The 8,017-nt window shown below is 47.5% G+C and overlaps 1 long non-coding RNA gene across 1 annotated transcript; it reads left to right on the plus strand.

Annotated features, from left to right (window-relative positions):
- Positions 1-4,290: 4,290 nt before the first annotated feature.
- LOC106817935 lies at positions 4,291-7,424 on the plus strand. Its single transcript, XR_001395128.1, has 2 exons — positions 4,291-4,334; positions 6,688-7,424. It is a non-coding gene; the product is annotated as an uncharacterized LOC106817935 (long non-coding RNA).
- Positions 7,425-8,017: the final 593 nt, after the last annotated feature.

Here is an 8,017-nt window from a genome sequence, read left to right on the forward strand (position 1 = left end):
GTGTAATAGACGCGTTACCGCCGCGTGGCGCTGTGTGTAAGAGATGCGGTATTTAGGGAGGAATTCCATGCGAAGTTCAATTCAGCCAAGAATTCCCGGAATTACTCGGAGCTGATTTCGCTCGTTGATCGAGGCACGCGAGATGCTGCCTGGCTGAACTATGCTAAACCTCATACACATGTATATAAACCTCACTCAACGTAAATACAGCGACAGTACGCCCGCGTTGTGCGTGGACAGTGTGTGACAAACAGTATAGTAGTATGTTATTGTAGTGCACGACGCTAACTCACAAGTGATCGGTAAATTTACCACTTTGCCGAAAATCTTCGCGTAACGTTAGTTCAAGATGAACTTGTGCACAATTTAGAGTGGCCGGCCCATTGTACGATTCTAGACTAGAGCGTTTGTTTTGCGCGTGTTTGTATGCACTCGGCAAGAGAAGGACGCATAAATTATTATTGTATTATCATTTCATTATCATTATCATTATCATTATCATTATCGTTATCATTGTCATTGTCATTATCATTATCATTATCATTATCATTGTCATTGTCATTGTCATTGTCATTGTCATTATCATTATCATTATCATTATCATTATGCATTATCATTATCATATCATTATCATTATCATTATCATTATCATTATCATTATCATTATCATTATCATTATCATTATCATTATCATTATCATTATCATTATCATTGTCATTGTCATTGTCATTATCATTATCATTGTCATTGTCATTGTCATTGTCATTGTCATTGTCATTGTCATTGTCATTGTCATTATCATTATCATTATCATTATCATTATCATTATCATTATCATTATCATTATCATTATCATTATCATTATCATTATCATATCATTATCATTATCATTATCATTATCATTATCATTATCATGTATCATTATCATTATCAATTATCATTATCATTATCATTATCAATCATTATCATTATCATTATCATTATTATTATTATTATTATTATTTCCAAAGTGGATCACGGCATTAGCCGGTGGCTTCTTGTTGACCGTGCTCCCAACCTGGACATATAGGATTCAATCTAGAATTTTTCGCCAGGATGTGTGCTGTTCCCAGTAGTGCGATTTTTCTACACTTCTTGGCAGTGTGCGCGGCCAGGGAGTTCCGTTAATGTTCTTCTCAAAACCATTCATTATAGAGCCAAGGGCTCCAACCACCACTGGCACAATTCTCGTCTTAGTATTCCACAATGGTGCCTCCTAATTTCGATCTCCAGATCTTTGTACTTGGTGAGTTTGTCTCTTTCCTTCATTATGATGTTAGAATCATCTGGTACGGCTACGTCAATCAACAGGCATCGTTTTGATTGTGGAGCACTATATCAGGGCGGTTTGCAGGTATCGTGCGATCTGTCTGCATGCACTGCCATATCCCACATTATGGTAGTATCTCCGACGTTGGTAACTGGTCTCGGAGTATGTTCATACCACTTGTCAGGTACTTGCTCACCAAGTTCACTGCAGATTGACCAGTGCAGATAGCTGGCTACCTTGTTATGGCGATTTATGTACTCGGTTGGGGCCAGCACTGTGCATCCGGCGATGATGTGGCTGATGGTTTCCTCTGCCTTGCTGCACATTCTGCACTTGCTGTTGACCTGTTGCTTGAGGCCTGTCGAGGCTCTTGTAGAATCTTCCATGCAAAGGCTTGTTGTTCAATACCTTCGATCTTCTCTGCTTTTATATTGGCCTTCAGTCTCTGCTTTGTTGAGGATTGGCTGGTGGGCTGAGGAGACAAGTATTTGGCTTTTATTATTATTATTATTATTATTATTATTAAGCGGATCAAATGTCTTTGAAAAAGAATTCTTGCGCACGTTGTTACGTGTTTATCGCTTAATCGGTACCACATCTTGATCAGGGAATTTTCATTGTTCACGAACTGGCCTGATAAAGCGAGCACCATTTTATTATTAATAACTTGTTTTTTTATACTTAGTCTCAATCGTAGTCATCATTCAATCGAAACAGAACGAATGAATCTTGGCACCTGCTTGCGTCAGTGTCGCGCATGCGCGTTCGCTGCTACCAAACTTCACGCATGTTTTTCAAACGTCACTGACGACAGCGGCAGTGGGCGTCATGGTTACACGAAACCTCAAAATTGCTTAATTTGATCGAAATTATTAAACCGCTCTCTATACTTAGGGAGGAAAAGGAACAAGACGTCTGTGACAGTATAGCAATCACGCATCCTACTTGCTGTCTGCGCACGTACACTACATGTTATGCATGCCATGTAATAACAGCGCAATTAGCATGCATGTACGCATATATGGAGGCGGGAAGGAGACGTAGGGCGTACCGGTGCTTGTATGGTTGAATAGCTCGCGTGATAATTCCACGGTCGGTCTGTATTACAACGTACGTGACGTCAGTAATGTAGCGTTCTAGGTTTCGCTCTTTCTCTTTCTCTCTCGCTCTCTCTCTTTCCGTCTCTCTCTATCTCTCTCTCGCGCTCTCTCTCTCTCTCTTTCCGTCTACATTTCTTTCTCTCTCTCTCTGTCTCTCGCTCTCGCTCTCTCGCTCTCTCCGCCTCTGCTCCGCTCTCGCCTCTCGCTCTCTCGCTCTCGTCGCTCTTCTCGCTCTCTCGCTCTCTCGCTCTCGCTTTCTCTCTCTCTCTCTTCCTCTCTCTTCTCTCTCTTCTTCGTGCTTCGCTGCTCGCTCTCTCTTTCTCTCTCTCTTCTCATTCGCTCTCGCTCTTTCTCTCTCTCTCTTTCTCTCTCTCCCTTTCCGTTTATCTCTCTCGCGCTCTCTCTTTCTTTCTGTCTATATTTCTCTCTCGCTCTCTCTTTCTCTTTCTCTCGATATATCTTATCGCTCACTTCGCTCTCTCTCTCTCTCTCGTCTCTCGTCGATCTCTCTCTCTCTTTTCCGCCTTCCACTCTATATATCGGCTCTCCTCCCCCTTCGTGGACTCAGCCATGATAATGATATCAATTAATTTCTCTATTGTTAATCTCACCCTTCTATCTCTTTAATCTGCTGACAGCTTCAAAACATGACGATGATGACGATGGGTTATGTCAGGGTCGCGCTGCTGTTGTTTCCGTTGCGTGTTAATGCATGACCGATAGCTAGTGCATGAGGATGAACTCAGCGAAGGGAGCAGACCGATCCACACAAGCTTTCTCCTTCGCGTCTAGCTAACAAATGCATAAATTAGTAGAACTATAACAATTAGTTGCAAATTATAGATCCTCTAGCGATAAAACATTTTAACGCAATACGTCTTCTATTCGAAATCGGGCCACGCAGGTAAATGCTCTGATAACAATTACGTTTTCATTTGAAGAGGTAGTTTAGATGAAACAGGTCCAACCATTAGTTTTCCAGTGAAACATATATCCCCGTCTGGGAAGACACAGTAATCATTGTATCGTACCTTTGAAACCGTTCTGAAAGTCGCGCCTATAATAACGAGTTTTCTAGTTTGGAAATTACCCCTCGTCATAATAGGGTGTTTACGTCCGGTGGCAAGCAAACAGAAACGACGGAGTATTCTACGAATTTTTAGTACGTTGTTGCAGGTAAACGTGATTGATATGCAACTCCGCGTAACGGTGCGGCCGCGGCGGCAAACGGGATCCGATAGACGGAGTATGACATCAGCGCGACAACGGATTGGCAAACAGAGTATATATATATATATTATAATTATATTCATTAATAGTATATATATTTATATATATATATATACGTATATATATATATATATTATTATATATATATATATATATTCCAGTGACATTGTTTTTAGATTTTCAGGAGGTATTTATTAATTCTTTAATAGGAATATATATATATTATATATATATATATATATATATATAAATATTATGCTATATGTTGTAGTGTTGCGTGTGTTTGTGTGTGTGTGTGTGTCTGGTGTGTGTGTGTCCGTGTGTGTGTGTGGTTGTGTATGTGTGAAATATAGACGCTTGTGCTAAAGCCAACTCTAAAGCTACGCAGCCGTTAAACAAGCAGCTTGTCTCGCACATTGTCAGATCCGACATGGGATCGGCTAGCGGCCGATAAGAGACCGGACATGAGAAATTTTCGGATTCGAGACTCGCGGAAAGCGAAACGGACATGCGCGAACTTCGATTTGGCTGCGGCCAAGCGGCCCGACATCCGACGCGAATTTCGTGAGATTCCGGACCTCCGCGGCAGTGCGAAACGGTAACTATGAGGAAATTTGGATTCGGATTGGGCAAGCGGCCTGACGCATTACGCCTATTCCTTTCGGGCTCGGGCCAAACGCCTCCGATATGAACCGGTTGAGATTTGCAACACGATTAGTTTACTGGGGAAATTAAGTTAGCTGGGCGGCTACAACGATTCCCGGAGAGAGCGATTAGCTGCGCGTGTACAAGCATCCCCCGGGGAGCAGGTTAGCTGCGCGTGTACAACATCCCGGCACGAGAGGTAAGGCTGCGGTGTACAACATAATCCGCGGCGAAGCCCGTTAGGCTGCGCGGTCTTACAACATCCCCGGGGCAGAGGTTAGCTGCGTGTAACAAACAATCCCCGGGAAAGGTGTAAGACTGGGGCGTGTACAAATCCCGCGGGAAGGTTAGGCTGCGTGTTAAAACATCCCGGGAGAGGGTTTAGCTGCGCGTACAACCCACCTCCCCGGGGACGAGGTTAGGACTGGTCGCTTACGAACATTCCCCCGGGGGAAAGACGGTTAATGCTGGCGTGTACAAACATCACCCGGACTTATGACGAGGCTTGAAGCTGCCCGTGATTACACACAGCCCGGCGGAAGAGGTTAGCTCGCGCGTACATACATCCCGGGGACGAGAGGGTTTAGCTGCGTGGTACAAACATTCCCCGGGGTGATGAGGTTAGCTGCTTGTGTACAAATCCCGGAGAGAGGGTTTAGGCTGCGGCGTACAACATCCCGGGGGAGAGGTTTAGCTGCGCGTGACAACATGGCCCCGGGGAGGTGAGGGTTAGCTGCCGTGTTACAACATCTTCGCGCGGGGAGGTTAGCTGCGCGTAGCAACATCCCGGGAGAGCCGTTAGGCGCGGTAACAAGGCATCTCCGGGGAGAGGTTGAGCTGCGTGTACAAGCATCCCCCGGGGAGAGGTTAGCTGCGTGTACAACATCGCCCGGCGGAGAAGGGGTAGGCCTGGCCCGTGGTATCAACGATTCTGGCCGGGGAGAGGGTAGCCTGCGCCGTACAACATTCCCCGGGGAGAGGCTTTAGCGCCCTCGCCGCGTGACAACATCCCCGGGAGGAGCGTATAGCCTGCGCGCTCAACCAACATCCCCGCGGGCACGGAGCGGCCTTCAGCCTGCGCGTGTCGACAACCCCATCCCCGGGCGAGAGGTTTGAGGTCCTCGCTTGCCGCGCTACAACATGCCCGCGGCGGGGACCGCACGCCGCGCGGTTAGCGCGCTGGCTCGTGTTACAACATCCCGGGATGCAGCAGCTTCAGCTGCGTGCCTACAGCCACAATCCGCCGGCGACGGGAGGGTTCCGGCCCCCCCTGCGACGCGTACAACATCCCGGGGAGAGCGGTAGCTGGTCGACCCGTGCTTACAACATCCCCGGGAGCAAGAGAGTTTACGCTCGCGCCTGTACGAACATCCCCCGGGCGCAGATGTCTCAGCCGCCTGCGTGTACAACATCCCCGGGAGAGGTTAAGCTGCGTGTAACAACATCCCCGGGGAGAGGTTAGCTGCGTGTTACAACAGCCCCGGGGAGAGCGTTAGCTGGCGCGTCTACAACATCCCTGGGGAGAGGTTAGCTGCGCGTACAACATTTCCCGGGGCAGGAGGTTAGCTTGCGTGGTAACAACGATCCCGGGGCAAGAGGTTTAAGCTGCCGTGCTACAACATCCCCGGGGAGAGGTTTAGCTGCCGTGTTACAACATCCCCGGGCGAGAGGCTTTAGCTGCGCGTACAAGCATCCCGGGTGAGAGGGTTAGCTGCTGCGTACAATCATCTCGGGGAGAGGTTAGCTGTCCCCCGTGTAAACATCCCCGGGAGAGTCGTTAGCTGCGTGTACAGACATCCCCGGGGAGAGGTTAGCTGGTGCTACAACATCGTCCCGGGGAGAGTTTAGCTGCCGCGTAAGCAACATCCCCGGGAGAGCGTTAGCTGCGCGTACAACATCCCCGGGGACGAGGTTAGCTGCGCGTACAACATCCCCGGGGAGAGGTTAGCTGCGCGTACAACATCCCCGGGGAGAGGTTAGCTGCGTGTACAACATCCCCGGGGAGAGGTTAGCTGCGTGTACAACATCCCCGGGGAGAGGTTAGCTGCGCGTACAACATCCCCGGGGAGAGGTAGTCTATAGATTACAGCAAAAACTTGCCGTAACGCGACGGTTTCCTCGGCGGTTGACAAAATAGGGGAATTACGCTGGTTAACAGCCCCGGGTAATCGGGGTGGCGTTAGCGTTAACAATGTATGGATTATTGAAATCCATGCTCTCGTGAAGGGGCCGCTATAGAAATAGCCGCCGAGGCCGTCCGTTCTCGATCACTTACCGTCTCTTTATGCTGGGCCTGAGCTAGTAAAGCTAGTACCCACATCAGTAGCCATAACGCTCGTTAGCCTAAGTGGTAACGTGCTGGCGGGCCTTCTCTGAGAATTCCCGGATGTTGTTATCCCGCAGGTATGCTTTCGGCCTTGGCAAGAGATACGACGCCAACGCCTTCTCATTCGGTCTCGGCAAACGCGGCGACAACAGCGCCCTCTCGCCGGCGGACGACTACAGCGACGAGCAGAAACGCGTGGACGCCAACAGCTTCGCGTTTGGTCTCGGCAAGAGGCGGTGAAGCGGCGCGCAGTAATACACGGCGCGTCGGTGGTGCCGTTGCCAGGCGATCGCGGCCATTTTGTACAAACACCCTTCTTCACACGAAATCGCGACACCGGTATATGTGACCATTATAATAAGGAGCAGATCCGCTAAGAGATGTACGCTCGCATGCAAAACGAGAAGAATTTCCTTCGCATTTGACGCGGCGCGGTAAAACGACGTAGGAATCGTGTTCATTTCCGACGCGGAATGATTCTAATTTTCGGGATGGAAAGACGGCCGACCGCCGAACGAGTGTGGATAGCAGATGAGCCATGCATGTTCTTCGACGAATTGTGAAAGAATATATCTATGTGTGTTAGCTGCGGTTCTATTGCCATTACAGATGTTTTCACTTTCGCGTCAACTCTGCAAGAAAAATAAAATGTCACAAAAAGACCGGCGCAGAAACGTCAGACGCAGTTTCGCATATTTAATTACCGCGATTGTGAGTTCATAATATTTAAATTGCAATTACCGAGTAGATGTTTGCCTTCTGGATGGAACTGTTTGAATAATAAAATGAAAAAAATAACGTTTTGCACGGGGAATAATATTTTAATCACATATATGCCGACGCTTTGCACACATCTATACATGTAACATTGATGATTAACATTTCCCGCAGCTTGAAGAGAACGAATGCCTCCTAATTGAAAAGATGGCGGCTCACGCGTCACTCACGAGTTGGTGCGTGTCTATGTGAACTTTTATTAGCAACCGCGCTATCACGGTGGATCCGAACCGGTATTTTCGCACGTTTGACCGGTCAACGAGTCTGCCAGCCCCGCAGTATTTCGCTCATCTGTCCAGCTCGGATCGTGTGCCCGAATTTCACTCGGAAAATTAATCATGTCTCATAAAATGCTGACTACGACGGCGGACTTCTTAAGCGCATGTTTATAGACACCTATAAAAATGTCATGAACGATATAATCACGTTCATCGGATATTTAGGTAATGAATGATGGATAATTAATTAAGGTGATGCGCTAGTCCATACCCCTTACCTTGGTGTAATTTCCCGCGGATTTTCTAGTTATCTATTTTTGTTTGTAGTGAAACATTTACTCCGTCTTATTTGTGAAAATTCGCAAATTTTTGTCGAGTTATTTCTGTGTGGCAGAGTGCACGCACCTGCCAC

This window comes from Priapulus caudatus, unplaced genomic scaffold (assembly GCF_000485595.1).
Source record: "Priapulus caudatus unplaced genomic scaffold, Priapulus_caudatus-5.0.1 Scaffold1934, whole genome shotgun sequence".
Lineage (NCBI taxonomy): Eukaryota > Metazoa > Priapulida > Priapulimorpha > Priapulimorphida > Priapulidae > Priapulus > Priapulus caudatus.